General features: G+C 32.0%; 1 long non-coding RNA gene across 1 annotated transcript; it reads right to left on the bottom strand.

The window, feature by feature from the left end:
* Positions 1-5139: 5139 nt before the first annotated feature.
* On the bottom strand, positions 5140-11158 carry LOC112722693 (uncharacterized). The gene is made up of 4 exons (XR_011867802.1): positions 10938-11158; positions 10726-10784; positions 10566-10649; positions 5140-5442 (listed from the first exon to the last, which is right to left on the bottom strand). It is a non-coding gene; the product is annotated as an uncharacterized lncRNA (long non-coding RNA).
* Positions 11159-15193: the final 4035 nt, after the last annotated feature.

Below are 15193 nucleotides of genomic sequence, written 5' to 3'. Positions count from 1 at the left end.
ACACAATGATAGCAACTTTATTGGAAACCCAGAATTATAGGTCAAACTTTGAAAGTTGCAAGTTAATCACCCGAAAAGACCAATAATTGGAGCAAATGTAACTCACACTTCTCTTTACTGCACACACAGAGTAGTCATGTATCATGCTTTGAAATCGTCAGTTACAGTATGTGTTAGCTAAAGTGGCAAAATAAAAGATTTGAACTCAACACTGCATTCAGTGGGTATTATTTCTGAAATTCAAAGATAATAATCAAACACTAAAATACAGCATGTGTTAGCTAAAGTGTCATATGATTCGTTGTGTAAACTAATATTTAGTAATGCACTCTCCATAATAAAATCAGAGCATGCAAAGACCTTATCAGATGAAAAAAAAATCTAGCATAAAAGATAAAAAAATAAAGACAAAATACCTTTCGCCACTCCATCTCCTTCGAAGTTTTTTGGATACATGTTTTCTTTTATTTTCTTTGGTTTCCCTGTTTTCTGGTTCTCTTTCTACTCGTTTTGGTGTAGTCTTCTTTCGCATATGTCAAAACTAGCAAATTAAACAACCAAAATCTAATCAAATTCAAAATATAAAAAAAAGTTAAAACTCAATAATCAAATATCAAGTATGCTATAATCAAACATGCTGTAATATCATGTTTTAAAAGCTGAGCATAATCAAATAGACTCCAAATCATATCACAAAAATTCAGTTGTAATCAAACATGCTGTAGATATCACATTTGTTTAAGTCTAAAAAAAATGGAGACTTAGAAATTAAGGCATGAATATCCATGCCGAGTTTAAGCCTAGTTGGACCTCCGTCTTGGCAAGCTCGAAGGGCACTGCCAATGGCATAGTGATTTGGCATGAGGCCAGCAGAAATCATCTCTTTGAATAAAATACAAGCATCATCAGGCAAGCCATTTTGTGCATATCTTGAATTCAAACAAGACCCGGAAACAGTGTTTCCTTTGGGGCATTTCAGCAAATAGCTTCTGTGCGCAAAACAAATTGCCAATTCTGACATAAATGTTGACAAGAGTATTGGATAGGAAAACATCCAACTATGCTATAATATAATTTTTAAAAACTGAGCATAATCAAACTCATTCAGTGTAATAATCAAACATACTCCAACTCATATCACAAAAATCCAGTTATAGTCAATTAATAGTCTACTAATAATTAATTGTTAAAATTAGCATACTGAGACTTCAATTCAAAACCCTAACTTAAATATTTTAAGTACAAAATATGCACAACACAAATTCATTTATAGAAACTCAAAATGACGAAGAAAAATGTAGTCGAAGAAGTTGATAGATGCTGGAAACGAACAAGAAAAATGCCGTCAAAGAAGATGATGGAATAAAACAAGGAAAATGCATAATAAAAAAAGGAATAGAAATTTATCTTACAGAATCAAACAAGGAAAATGCAGTCGATGAAATTCGTGCCTGAGACAGAGAGCATCACGCCCGAGACAGAGGAAGGAGTATCGCAACTGCGCCTGAAAGAGAGCAAAGGAGAATCGTGCCACCAGAGAGAGGGAAGGAGAATCATGCCAATGGAAAGAGAGAGGCAAGTAGAATCACCGTTGAGAATGAGGATGAAGAAGGAGTCGCGTCGGAAAGTGAGAGTGAAAGTGAGAGTAAGGGAAGGAGAAAGAAGAACGTTGTTTCAGCGCGTGAGAATAAGGTTGAGAGTGAGGTTTTTATTTTTAATTTTTGAATTTTGTATTTTGTATTTTGTATTGTATACATATATAAATACGATGGCTAAAAATAGTGGCTGAAAGTAGTGTGCATGTAGCACAACCGCAAAAACAATAATTAGTAATTACACAAGTATCTCATTCTGTACAGTTGGGCTTATTGGGAACTATTGGTCCAATTATTTTACTTCCAGGAACCAAAGTATGTCTTCTAAACAAAGTTATTAAACAAAAGGGAACATCCACCAATCTGAACTAGCTGAACTGATCAGAAGGGAGGCTTCTTTGTTGATAGCAACAATGGCGATAATCAGGAATCAAGCAAATCCTTTGCTAGCAGTGGAGGAAGAAGTGCGATGCAGGGAGGATGGACCACCACAATAGTTCAGAATTTAGTTCAGAATTTTTTATGTTTTTTTAAGATTTTATACTATTTATGAATTTGTATCTCTTTGCTTATCTAGTTATCTAGTTATTTATCATTTTTTTTAATTAATCTGAAAGTACATTGTGTTCAAGCTTCAAAAGCAGAAAAAAGATAAAAATATCAAAAGCTAATTGATTATCAAAATTAAAAGTTTAACCGCTCATCAATCCACCGAAACACCTCACAAACAAATATACTTTCAACTTTTAGGATAAAAAAGACAAAATCCAATAAGCTAAGGAGTATCATTATCATCACCATTATAACCCTTTTTATATTATTTGTCTAATTTTGATGCTATACAAATCTAATCTAATATCAAACTTTTAAAAGAGAATTTTCAAGTAAGTGGAATGCTGACTTGTCTTAAAGAGAGCATGAGAGTTGGATTGTTTAAGGTGTTTCATGTCCAATGTTGCTCTATCTTGTTCTCACATTCAATTACTCAGTTATGTTTTAGTAATGGAGTGATTTTTACTATTTGACTTTACTGTCTTCTGACAACTACTTTCAATTTCTCCCTTTAATGTCTATTTGTTTTTTCATTCATTCTTTGTTACATACATTTATTTTCGAGCAAAGCACATAAAGAAACTAAATAAGAGGCAATTTTACATAGATTCCCTAAAAGAAAAAATGTTATGTGCATGTCTTGAATTATATATATATATATATATATATATATATCGAATTGACTAAACTCGATTTAGCCATTTTAGTGCTAAATCGAATCAACTATTTGGTAAATACAAAAATCAAATTTAATGGATTCGATTTACTAGAGTTTGAAATTCGAATTAGAAAGTAACCCATAGTATATCAAAACTAGTTGCTTCGATTTATGCCCATGATTTATACCCCTAGTAATTCGAATTGATTGAATTCGAATTAGGCCCATAATAAATTAAAATGATTGAATTCGGTTTACATGAAATGTACGCTAGTAGTGGTAATGGAATTTACTAGCCTCGAATTAGTATATATATACTTATATAAACAATTCGAATCCACTTTTTCGAATTACATTTCACCAAATCACCAAATTTCCAACGCCGAATCCAGAGATAAGTGAACAAAAAAATTACAACATTCAAAATGCAGAAATAGAAGACGACCCGAATCGTATCTATTGGTTGGACGGCGTTATCCATATTGATGGTTCCATCTATAAAGAGGTTAGTGAATGAAATTTATTTTTTTTAAAAAATAAATAATTGTATGTGATATTAAGTCGCTTAGAATTTCATTATATGCGTTTTTAGAATTCTTAAGCTACAAATAGTAATTAGAGTAGTGATTTAATAGATTGTTAGAATTTTAAAAGTACAAATGCAAGGTGGAGGAGTGATAAACAATGGTAAGCTAAAGTAGTGATTAACTAGATTAGAATTTTTTTTTTTTTGGAGTTTAGGTTTCGAATGTTAGATTAAATAGGCAGTAATAGTTTGACAAGGATTTAATTTACTTTAATTTTTTAAAATTTAATTTAATTCTTAAAGTTAGATTAATGAGGCAGTAATTTAGTCAATTTTAATTTATTTAAAATTAATTTGGTTTAATTTGTTTAAGATTAATTTAATTTAGTTTACTTTATTTAAAATTAATATAAAATAATCCTTAAATGATAGAGTTTGTTAATGTAATTTAACTTAGTTGAATTTTATGATTTACGTCTTAAATATTAAATTAACTATGTAGGTTAGAAACTAATTTAATTTGATTTAATACTTAATTAAATTATTGAATGTTAGGTTATCTATGTCCAGGGTTGCAATATAATTTACATTAAAGTTTATTTTTAACAGAGTTGTCGGCTTTAGGTGATTTTTGATATATCTTGGATATGATTTTTTTGAAAAGGATCTGCATTACTTAATGGTCTTTTGATGAATTGATTTATTAATTATCATGATTCTAAGAAAATTTTTCATTGTCATGCAGCCCCATTGATGTATCACCAGTATGAGGAGATAGCATGAGCCAGGTTTGATTGAAAAATCATCTCAAACCTATGTTTTTTATTATCTATTGCAATTTCCGGATTATTATCTAATTTTCAATCATGTAATGGATTTACTTGAACCACTACATAATTTTTTTTTAGTCTTTTTGGGATCATGTCTTGTATTAGAAAGTTTAGGAGTAGTATTTTTTACCAACCCCATTTTTTCTTAACGAGGGTTACGGTGTTTCATCTCCTTCTTCTCCTCTCATTCAGCGTATATCTTGAATTTTTAAAGGGGAGGAAAGGCTGAATCAAAGTTTTAAACGTGAATTAGGCTATGGGCTTGGGCCCACTTGGGTCTGATTCGTCCGGTTTGGTTCATTTGCCTGTTTTTGTACCAAAATCTTTAAAATTAGTGTCAAAATTCATATTTTAATTATCTCTACTTCTTTAAACTAAAAAATTTAAGTTTCTAATTTCTTTAAATAATAATTAATTTATTGGTTAATTATTTACTAATTACTCGGGGTTTACATCCTACCCCCCAATAAAAATTTTCGCCCTCGAAAATTTCGATCACTTTACGAAAAGTAATCGAGAACAGCTCCTCATTATTTCCATAACACCTCGCTCGCGTCCACAAGATGTCCGTTGGGTCTTGTCCACACCGAACAATCAATATTAAGGTGATCAGTCTTAATATCTCAAGTCAAGTGCTTCGAATCTCCAAAATATGCTCACCAACATTTATGTTATATATTTCAAGCAGACATCCTAAATAGCATGTACACACAGTCAGAGTATACTCATAAGCATAGTCAGTCCGTCCCTCAAGCTCTACAGAAACGAACTGCTCTGATACCATAAGGTAACACCTTACCACACAGAGCTTTACGCCTATGATGTAAATCAGAGATGGCGAGGCGCTACGACCTCTAAAAGTAAAAATACTTATATATGTGACAAGAGTAATATAACTAGGAGTCTTGAAAGAAACAGTACGATTAAAATAAAAGCGAAGGTACAAAGCTCATGGTCAACGATAAGACGAAAAGCTTATACAGAAAACTAAAAGACATATATATAATTCCAACTGGTAAATATAATCAAGTTCTAGACTCGACCTGCGAAACAAAGGCCGGCCAGAGTATATATATATATATATATATATGACCCCAAAGAATACCCTAAACCCAAGCTACAAACCTATTTTTCTAAGTCAACCTCTAGGAAGAACAAAACATAATATATACAAGGTGGAGAATCTATATACATGTGCAAACATAAATAAAATACAACCCTGATACCTAAGAGTTCTTCACTTCCACAGTCTCTAGAATGTTCAGTGCGGTGCTGCCCAACCTGCATTTGAAAAATAACATGTATGAAATGAGAATTGGAAGTCCTCAGCATGGTAAAAATGCCGGCATAGTTAATATAAAAGATCCCGGAAAAGCCAACGGCAATCCTAGAACTCTGATACTGAGATATAAAGCTTAGAGTTAAAGTTTAAAACCATAATACAATGTGGGCTATCTACGGTTCTTAAGTCTAACTCAATTCTACTTATTTTCTCAGCTTCTCGCCTTCCTCCAATCCTCCAAAACTTCGGTGCACAGACAAGCAATACAGACAAAGTAAAAACAAGTAGGATACAGATACAGCAAATAGCAAATATAGCAAGTAAGCATAATAATCACATAGTCAAGCCTAATTAATGCACAATCAAAAAAAGACACATATGCATATGATGTATGCCTGCCCTATGGCCGATGAGTCTCATATGTCGGTTATAAAGCCAAACCCGACATGTCCAGTAACTAACACTGGACAAAACACCAAACACGAAGCAAGTGGAACAACACCGCAACCCTTGCATCTTACCCGCGTATCCGGAGCAGGGGATAACTTCACCCTTGCCTCTTACGCATGTGGTGTTACAGTTCTCAACCTTCCTCTTTCTCATAGCCAACCACATCCTCAATCATATCTCATACAACGTCATCATTGACTCGGAGCGAGTGGACAATGCCACCGCATCTTATCCGGTCACACATATCTCATTATCATTATAATTCATTCATATTCATTCAACAGTTAAACTTAAAAATCAATTCTCATCATTCTACATTCTTTATTATCACACCTCTCATTTCGTTCATCAACAATTCATATTCAAAACACGATTCATTCTTTTCTAAATAAAGCAAACTCAAAACGTAATCATTTTCTTAATAACTCAATCAAATTATAAAATCCTTAAAAATCCAAATCTTTCTAAATAACCACTTCAAACCAAGCCACCTATTTTCATAAAAATTTCGACATCTCTAAAACTTGGACTTTTGCCACCCCACAAGGATCCTAACCACCAAATCAAACATCTCTCGGTCATTTAAATCATTTCCAGTATCAAATTATTTCAAAATCAAACCAATTCCAATATTAAATCTTTTCCAAAAACCAACTAACTCCAATAGCAAACCGTTTACGAAAATGAATCACACATCATATGCCATATACACAATCCATCAATAATTCATTCAGTTCATTCCTATCTTAAGGACTTCTAGCCTAAGTTTTCACGTGACATTAAATATTAACTATGAGAAACCAAAACTATACCTTGGTCGATTTCCCCCTAATGCTCGGAACACTTCAAAGATCCACCGTTCCTCAAGCTCCAAAACTCCAATTCCTCTCCATTAAAAATTCAGCTTCCATAGTTCACTCCCAAGCATCCAATTTCACCAATTCAATCTCCAATTCAATATAAATTCAATCTAATACATATGATTCCATACATAGCCACAAATCAATACCTAAACTTCACATAATCAAAGTATTCACAAGGGATATGAGTTTTTCACTTTACCCATGAATGATATGGGCGAAACCCAATAATTATCCGCTGCTAAAGTATCCCTAAACCATCAAAATCACAAAATCTCTCAAATACTAAAACCCAAAATCACGAATTGAAAAGGAGTGAGAACTGGCACGAGATATCAATTTTCTTACCAAATTGTTGGGTGGGTTTTGTAGAGAATTCCAAGACAAACGCGTGGCCACTGACGGCTCGTCAATCGGAGCTCCAAATTGAAAGTTACGTGAAATTAAAATTGGAAACGAGGGTTACGGTGTTTCATCTCCCTCTTCTCTCATTCAGCATATTTCTTGAATTTTTAAAGGGGAGGAAAGGCTGAATCAAAGTTTTAAACGTGGATTAGGTTATAGGCCTGGTCCCACTTCAGCCCGGTTCGTCCGATTCGGTCTATTGGCCCATTTTTGGGGCTAAAATCTTTAAAATTAGTATCAAAATTTATATTTTAATTATTTCTACTTCTTTAAACTATAAAATTTAAGTTTCTAATTTCTTTAAATAATAATTAATTTATTAGTTAATTATTTACTAATTACCCGGAGTTTACAAAAGCCGTTATAAAAAGATGGCCTTTGATTCTTGGTGTATTAGCGAAGCGGAAGGGTTTTCGGGATTCATTTGGTGTCTTTGGAGGAAAGATCATTGGAATGTCACACCTCTCAGTCTACAAACAATTTATTCATATGAAAATCATATGGGAGAATGACATACACTGGTATCTTAAAGCGGTATACGGTAGTCCTAGAGTAGGAATTTGGAATGATCTTTGGGTTAATTTGGAAAACATTGCGAGCACTATTGATGAACCTTTGTGCGTGGGAGGGAATTTCAACTCCACTTTGTCTAGTAATGATAGAGAGGGTTTCTCAAACTTATCTTTAGACTCCAATAAATTTATAAATTACATTAATATTTGTGATTTAAAGAACTTAAGCTTTTCTAGGCCACCCTTTACTTGGAGTAGAGGAAACACGAGGAGAAGGCTGGATCGCTTTCTTACAATCTAGAGTTCTCTAATTCTTTTTTTGCTATTGGTGTTAGGCACCTACCTAAACTTAAGTCTGATCATTTACCTATGTTATTAGACTTTCATATGACACAGATTAAGGATGGGAATAGGCTGTTCAGATTCCTGGCTCCCTCGGTCCTACATGAAGATTATGATAATATGGTAAAAGAAAGTTGGAAGAACCAAGATGATTTGCTGAAGAACATAGCCAGCTTCATAGAAAAAGCCAAACTTTGGAATAGGAAAGTTTTTGGTAATATTTTTAAGAGAAAGCAAAGGCTCCTGTCAAGGCTCGAGGGTATTATTAACAAGCAGTCCTTTAGCCCCAATCCCCACTTGGATAAACTCCAAAAGGGATTGTGGAAAGAGTATGAAGTCATAGCAATCCAAGAGAAAATCTATTGGCAACAAATGTCAAGATGTAACTACATCAATTTTGGTGAGAAAAAATTCAAAATACTTTCACCAAAAAGCGAATGGAAGGAGGCGAAGGAACAAAGTCACAGCTTTAAAAATGACGATGGAGAATGGGTTGAAGATATAGAAACTCTTAAAGCTTAGGAAGTTGATTTCTTTAAAATTCTTTATTGTTCTAGCATGAATTTTAACCCCTTTAGTATTACTGATAAGTTTCCTAAGTTGTTAGACAGGGAATATCCTGATATAGCCAGAGAGGTGACCACGGAAGAAATCAAGGAAGCTGTTTTTTCTACGGGGAGTTGGAAGGCGCCGGCGAGTGACGGATTGCCAGCAAAATTTTATCAACAAGCTTGGGATGTTGTTGCGAACTCCTTACTGGACTGGGTGAAACTGATTTTTAATGATCCCAGTAATATTGCAAGAGTTAATCAGACTCTTATTGCTATTATCCCCAAAATTTTCTTTCCAGAGAATTTTGGGCATTTTAGACCAATAAGTCTCGATAATGTTTGTTATAAATTTGTGACTCAAATCATAACGTGTAGATTGAAAAAGTTCATGCCTACTCTTATCTCTAACACACAATCTAGTTTCGTGCTTGGTAGAATTAACGCAGATAATATTCTTGTGGCTCAAGAGGTGGTACACACTGTGAGGAACAAGAGGCGAGGAAAAGAGCTCATGGCTATCAAAATTGACCTAGAGAAATCCTATGATAGATTAAATTGGGGCTTTGTGATAGATACTCTTAGTGATACGAGTATCCCGGAGAAGATAATAAGGTATTATTGCTCATTGCTTATTAACTCCAACCATGAATCTGTTGTGGAATGGATCACCTTCAAAATGCTTCTCTCCTACAAGAGAAATCAGACAGGGAGACCCCCTCTCACCTTATCTATTTGTTCTTTGTATTGACAAATTATCTCAATTGATTTATAGTTTGGTGGAAGATAAAATTAACACTCTTGAGAAGAGGTCCTAAAATTTCTCATCTCTATTTTGTAGATGATCTGGTTTTATTAGCTAAAGCGGATATGAGGTAGGTTCAGATCATTAAGGAGGCTCTCCAACACTTTTGCGACTATTCGGGTCAGAAAATTAGTTTTGGGAAGTCAAGCATTTTTTTCTCTAGCAATGTCAACCACAACAATAGGCAGCAGCTTAGTCAGGAACTAAGTATTTCCCTTACAACAAATCTGAGAAAGTACTTAGGGGTCCCCTTATTCACGAGAGATACAATCAACAACAGTTCCAATTTGTCATTGTTAGAATGCAAGCCAAATTATCTAGTTAGAATAAAAAGACCCTCTCTTTGGCAGGAAGGTGTACCCTCATCTAGTCGGTTCTCTCTACCATTCCAAGTTACTGTATGCAGACCATGAAGATTCCAACAGCAGTGTACAATAAAATAGACAACTTGTGTAGGAATTTTCTTTAGAGGAGCAGTGCGGAAGAAAAGAAGATCCATTTACTAAACTGAGATAGTGTTTGTAAATCAAAGGACAAAGGGGGCTTGGGCATAAGAAAGTCTCAGGAATCCAACTCCCTCTTTCTTATGAAGTTGGCTTGGGGGATAATTTTGAATATAGATGTGCTTTAGGTGAAGGTTGTGCGAGCTAAATATGGGTGCGGAGATGATATTAACCCCAAAGTCCAGTTAAGGGCAAACAATTCTAATGCACGATGTGGCATTAACAAAATCTGGAAAAATTTTAGAAGAAAGTTTATTTGGCGGATTGGTAATGGCAAGAGGATTCATTTTTGAACAGATCAATGGATCCCAGGGTTCGAAAACTTAAAAGAAGTGGCACTGGTGAACCTAGATGAAGATAGATTACAAGAAAATGTCGCCAACTATACTACAGGTCATGGGGATTGGAATTGGAGAGCTCTAAGTCTTGTGCCACCTGAGGAAATCACAGACATAATGCACTCAATCAAAGTATCTAATCCCGTCATAGGGGATGACTGTATTAGTTGGTTACCAGCCTCAGACGAAATTTTTTCTATCAAGTTAGCATATGAAGCATTTTATAATGATGGGGAGTGAGAAAACAATTCGTTCAAACACATATGGACAGCCAAATTACCACAGAGATTAAAATCATTTAGTTGACTTTTGATGCATGTGGCCTTGCTAACAAATTACCAGAAAAGAAGAAGACTTACAGAGGATGGGAGCTACCCGAGATGCCAAGGAGATGATGAGACTTTGGTCCACACGTTACGTGATTGTCCCTATATCCGTAATGTCTGGAAGAGCATTGAAGCCAGTGATTCACAGGGAATGTTTTTCAGTCAAAATTATAAAGACTAGCTAAAAACTAACCTGATGAAAACCACTGTACTTCAAAATGGTACACCATGGACCATTACTTTCATCATAACCTGCAACACAGCATGGAGGTACAGGAATGAGATAATTTTCAATCACACTTCCCCCCAGAGCAACCGATTGCAACACTTGATTCAGACATTGGCAGAAAACTATAATTCTGTTCTGAATATCACGGAACAGAGTAGCAAGAAATTGAGACTCGCCAGAGAAGATGTTGTTTGGGAACCCCTGGAAGAGGATTGGATAAAGTTGAATGTCGATGGGTCTGTGTTCCAACCTGAGAGCAACAGAGCTAGCGGCGGACTAATCCGAGATTGTAGAGGACGGTTTATTGCAGGTTTCAGCCTATATTTTAGGAAGATGCACAATAACCATGGCAGAATTATGGGGTTTGTATGTGGGAGTGAAATTCGCAATTGACTTGAAGATTATATATATATATATATATATATATATTATGTGTATATAAAAATTAGTATTAAATTATTTATTAATTATTATGTATTCGTATATAAATATATGTATTATTTAATTTATTTTTAATATGTATTTTTTATTTCAATATATATACATAGTTAGTTATTTTCGATATAAATATAACATGATTAGTTTTTATAATATCTAATTTTACAAATTAAAATACTAAAATAATCATTTATAAATAGGATAAAGTATATTTTTTGTTTTTAAAGTTTGACAAAAGTTTTAAAAATATCCCTAAGTTTTATTTTGTTTCAATTTTGTCCCAAAAGTTTTCGATTTGCATCAAATATACCCCTGAGGCTAATTTTTCAAAAAATTTAAGATCGATTCAACAACAATTTCATAAGAATAACCTCTCAACACAAGCAAATCAAGTATAATTTTCATGCATTATTGTTATATTGGTCTTAAATTTTCTGAAAATTTAGCCTCCGATGGTATATTTGATGTAAATCGAAAACTTTTGGGACAAAATTGAAACAAAATAAAACTTAGGGATATTTTTAAAACTTTTGCCAAACTTTGGGGACAAAAAATATACTTTACCCTTATAAATATCTTTTTTTTTTAAAAGAAAGAGCTCAACACAATACTGTGGAGCAGTCAATCAGAGCTAACAACCAAAATAAAGAAAAATAGTAACAACAAAATTCAAGTAAGAGTAGAACAATTTAAAATCCCCTTGTCATCTCCGGTATTGCCATCAACAACAAAAGGGGTCTACACCACTCCACTCGTTATGGCTCAACACAGTCATGTGAGTGATATCTTCAACACCTTTGTTCATGTTCTGAAATATCCTTCTATTTCTCTCCAGCCAGATGTTCCAAACAATCGTACAAAAGCATCTCAGTCGTTGTTCTTTATCCTCCCTCCTCCTTGGTCCCTCTGTCCAGCTCAGAAAATGTTCTCGCATTGACCCTGAAATAGACCATTGTTGTCCAAACATCGCTAACCAAGCACTCCACACCTGCCAAGTAAATTCACAGCATACAAACAAGTGGTGCACATGCTCCGCATACTTATTACATAGAACACAGATGTTGTCGTCCTGGTTAATGATCCCCAAACGGCTTAACCGTTCTTTTGTATTCACCCTACCTAGCAGGACAAACCAAGCAAATAGTTCCACTCTAGGTGGAACTAACCCTTTCCAGATGGTTTTTGTAAAGCTGTAGCTTGTCACCTCCTCCGGTAGTATCGCCTCCTGCAAAACCTGAACAAATGAGTTAGTTGTATAAACTCCTTGTCTGTCATATTTCCATACTACCCTATCCTCTCTGTTAACAACTAGTTGCACAGGTCTCAATGTCTCATGTAATTGATCCAGTAGTTCCAACTCCCATTGAAATACTATATATTCGTATTTTTTTGTTAACCAAGTCCAATCAAATTTGTCTAAGACAACAAAAATCAGTTATGACTAATATTATTTTAAGTTTGATTGTTTAACTTGGTTAGACTTAGTTCATAAAAAGACTTGGATGTATAGTTTTTTTTTTACATATATATAAATAAATACTTATTTAAAAATTTACTTATACAATTAGAAATCAATTCTTATTGAGATTCATAGTTGAAAAAGTTCTTTCAATTAATGTAGTTACAAAAAAAAAATTAAAACTAATATAAAAAAAAAGATAAATTACACTCTTTCAAGTTAATTTCTAAGAAAAAGCACAAATTTTATTTAAATTGAGAATTGATCATTCTAATGACGTCTACTATATAATTTTTAAATTGACTATGAAGTACCAAAAATTAAATAAAAATTTATTGTGGGATCAAATTTAATAATTTAGTAAAGACAAATAAATATTATTATTATATACTACTCAAAAAAAATTTCAAATCGTAGTAGAGACGATTGCCTCCACACTCGTATACATACAGAGTGTCCCTGATCTGCTCTATCAAGCAGCTCCTGACTAAGTTAGATAGAGTGAACCTTCGCCATATCTACCGTGAGGCAAACTTTGTTGTAGATTTGCTGGCTAAACAAGAGCAAGGAAGGGAACTGGAAATTTCCTTCTTCGAAGTCCCACATTTTTTCTTAATTCACGTCTTGCATGCAGATGTTCAGGAAGTTGTGTTTCCTAGAAGATTTGTGATATAGTTGTTTTTTGTGTTTTTGGTCTTTAGACCCCGTTTAGTATAAAAAATGAGGCTATTTTTTGTAAAAGAAGGCGTAAAACGTCTTTTTATAAAGATACTTATGTGTTGTATTATTATTGGACATATTAATAAATTAATTATTTTTGAATTTTTTAACAAATTAGAATAAAACCGATTTTTTTATAACAATAACAATAAATCCAACTGTTATCGGATTTGGTCAAACTGACCAATTTATATAATTTTTGTTTTAAAAATTAGGGATATATTTATCTTTTTATTAAAAAATATAAACATGATTCAATTTAAATTGTGTAAATCAATCAAATTAAATCGGATTTAATAATTATAATACAGACAATTGAGTTTATTATTGTTGTTATAATAAACTGATTTTGTTTTGGTTTATTAAAAAATAAATTATTAACTGATTTAATAAAAATGTCTAATAATATTATGATACATGTAAATATCTTTAAAAAAAATATTTTTAATGTCTTTATCGAAGAGGCCTTCATTTTTGTATTCGTTGAGTTGTGTATGAATTGTGTACACATAATTGAATAATTTAATTTGTTATCATTAAGTGTCTTTCAACCATTTTTATTACAAAGTAATTAATAAAAATATGTGTTTAAGCAGTCTGTATTTGAACTTCAAGGTTAGATTCAGTGAATTAACAATGCATATTTTTTGGGTTGAAAACTCATTTATTTTTCTGTAAGATTGATAGTTAAAAGTTGTTAAATAATAATTTAGTCAAATATATTAATTTATCTAACAGTTTTTAACTAACAACTTTATATAAAAATTCTGCATGTGAGTGTTTACCTTTTTTTAAGTATAATGTTAGAATTTCGAGTAAATTATTTTTATTGTATTGTGAATTATGTATAGGTCATTTATAATTCTGTTATGTTACATTAACTAATCTCTTGTAGATAGATCTTTTTTTTTCTTTGTTTTTTTTTTAGTTTATTTTAAAGTAGCGACAAATCCAAAAATTTTATAAAGAAAAGCAAAAAAAAAATTAAAAGTATTATATTAAAATTAAAAGTTTTAATTAAAATTTTATATATTTTAATATTATTTTTAACTAAAAGTAATTTTTAAAAATTCATTTAGATCAAAGTTTTTTTTTCATGAAATTCTAATTTTTATTCTTATTATAAAAAATATAGCATAAAAAATATAAATTTATTTCTCTAATATTTTAGTATATACATTTAAAATAAATGGGTGAATATAATATATAAGATATATATATTCTTATTAATTAATAATTTACTTAATATATTCTTATTTTAATATTATAAAAAATAAATTTTAATTTAATTTAGTTTTATGTATATATTTTTTTATTATATTTAATTAGAATTATTATAAAAATTAAAGTATTTTTATATGATAATAGAGGTAAAATGACCAAGAGACAGCTACTCCTACTCTATTGCAGTGGAATAAGAAGTTAAAGTTCTTAATTCTATGTGATTTATTATTGTGATGCATTAAGTACACATATACGAGTGGTTAAAGTTGTTATATATTTTGGTATTGTTTGTATGAACTGTATCATATTTTTTTTTGCTAGAGTTTAATACAATACTAATAAAAACTTATATTATTTTTATACCACTTTTATTTACATTAGATTATAATGAATCTAGAATGGTACACCAAAAGGAATGAATATTAAGTTAATTAACTTGTAATAGTCAGAATGATATGTATATAACATATAATTATTTATTTTATACTTCTTTAAGTTCCATTTTAGATAAATGAAAATTTTTTTATTTTATATGAATACAAGTTTAACATATCATCGATTAGACTAACTAGTGTAGTGTCAAAACTCAAA

The sequence above is a fragment of the Arachis hypogaea genome, chromosome 11, assembly GCF_003086295.3.
Source record: "Arachis hypogaea cultivar Tifrunner chromosome 11, arahy.Tifrunner.gnm2.J5K5, whole genome shotgun sequence".
NCBI lineage: Eukaryota > Viridiplantae > Streptophyta > Magnoliopsida > Fabales > Fabaceae > Arachis > Arachis hypogaea.
Note: the sequence above shows the minus strand (reverse complement) of the source record. Positions and strands in the feature narration are given on the sequence as shown.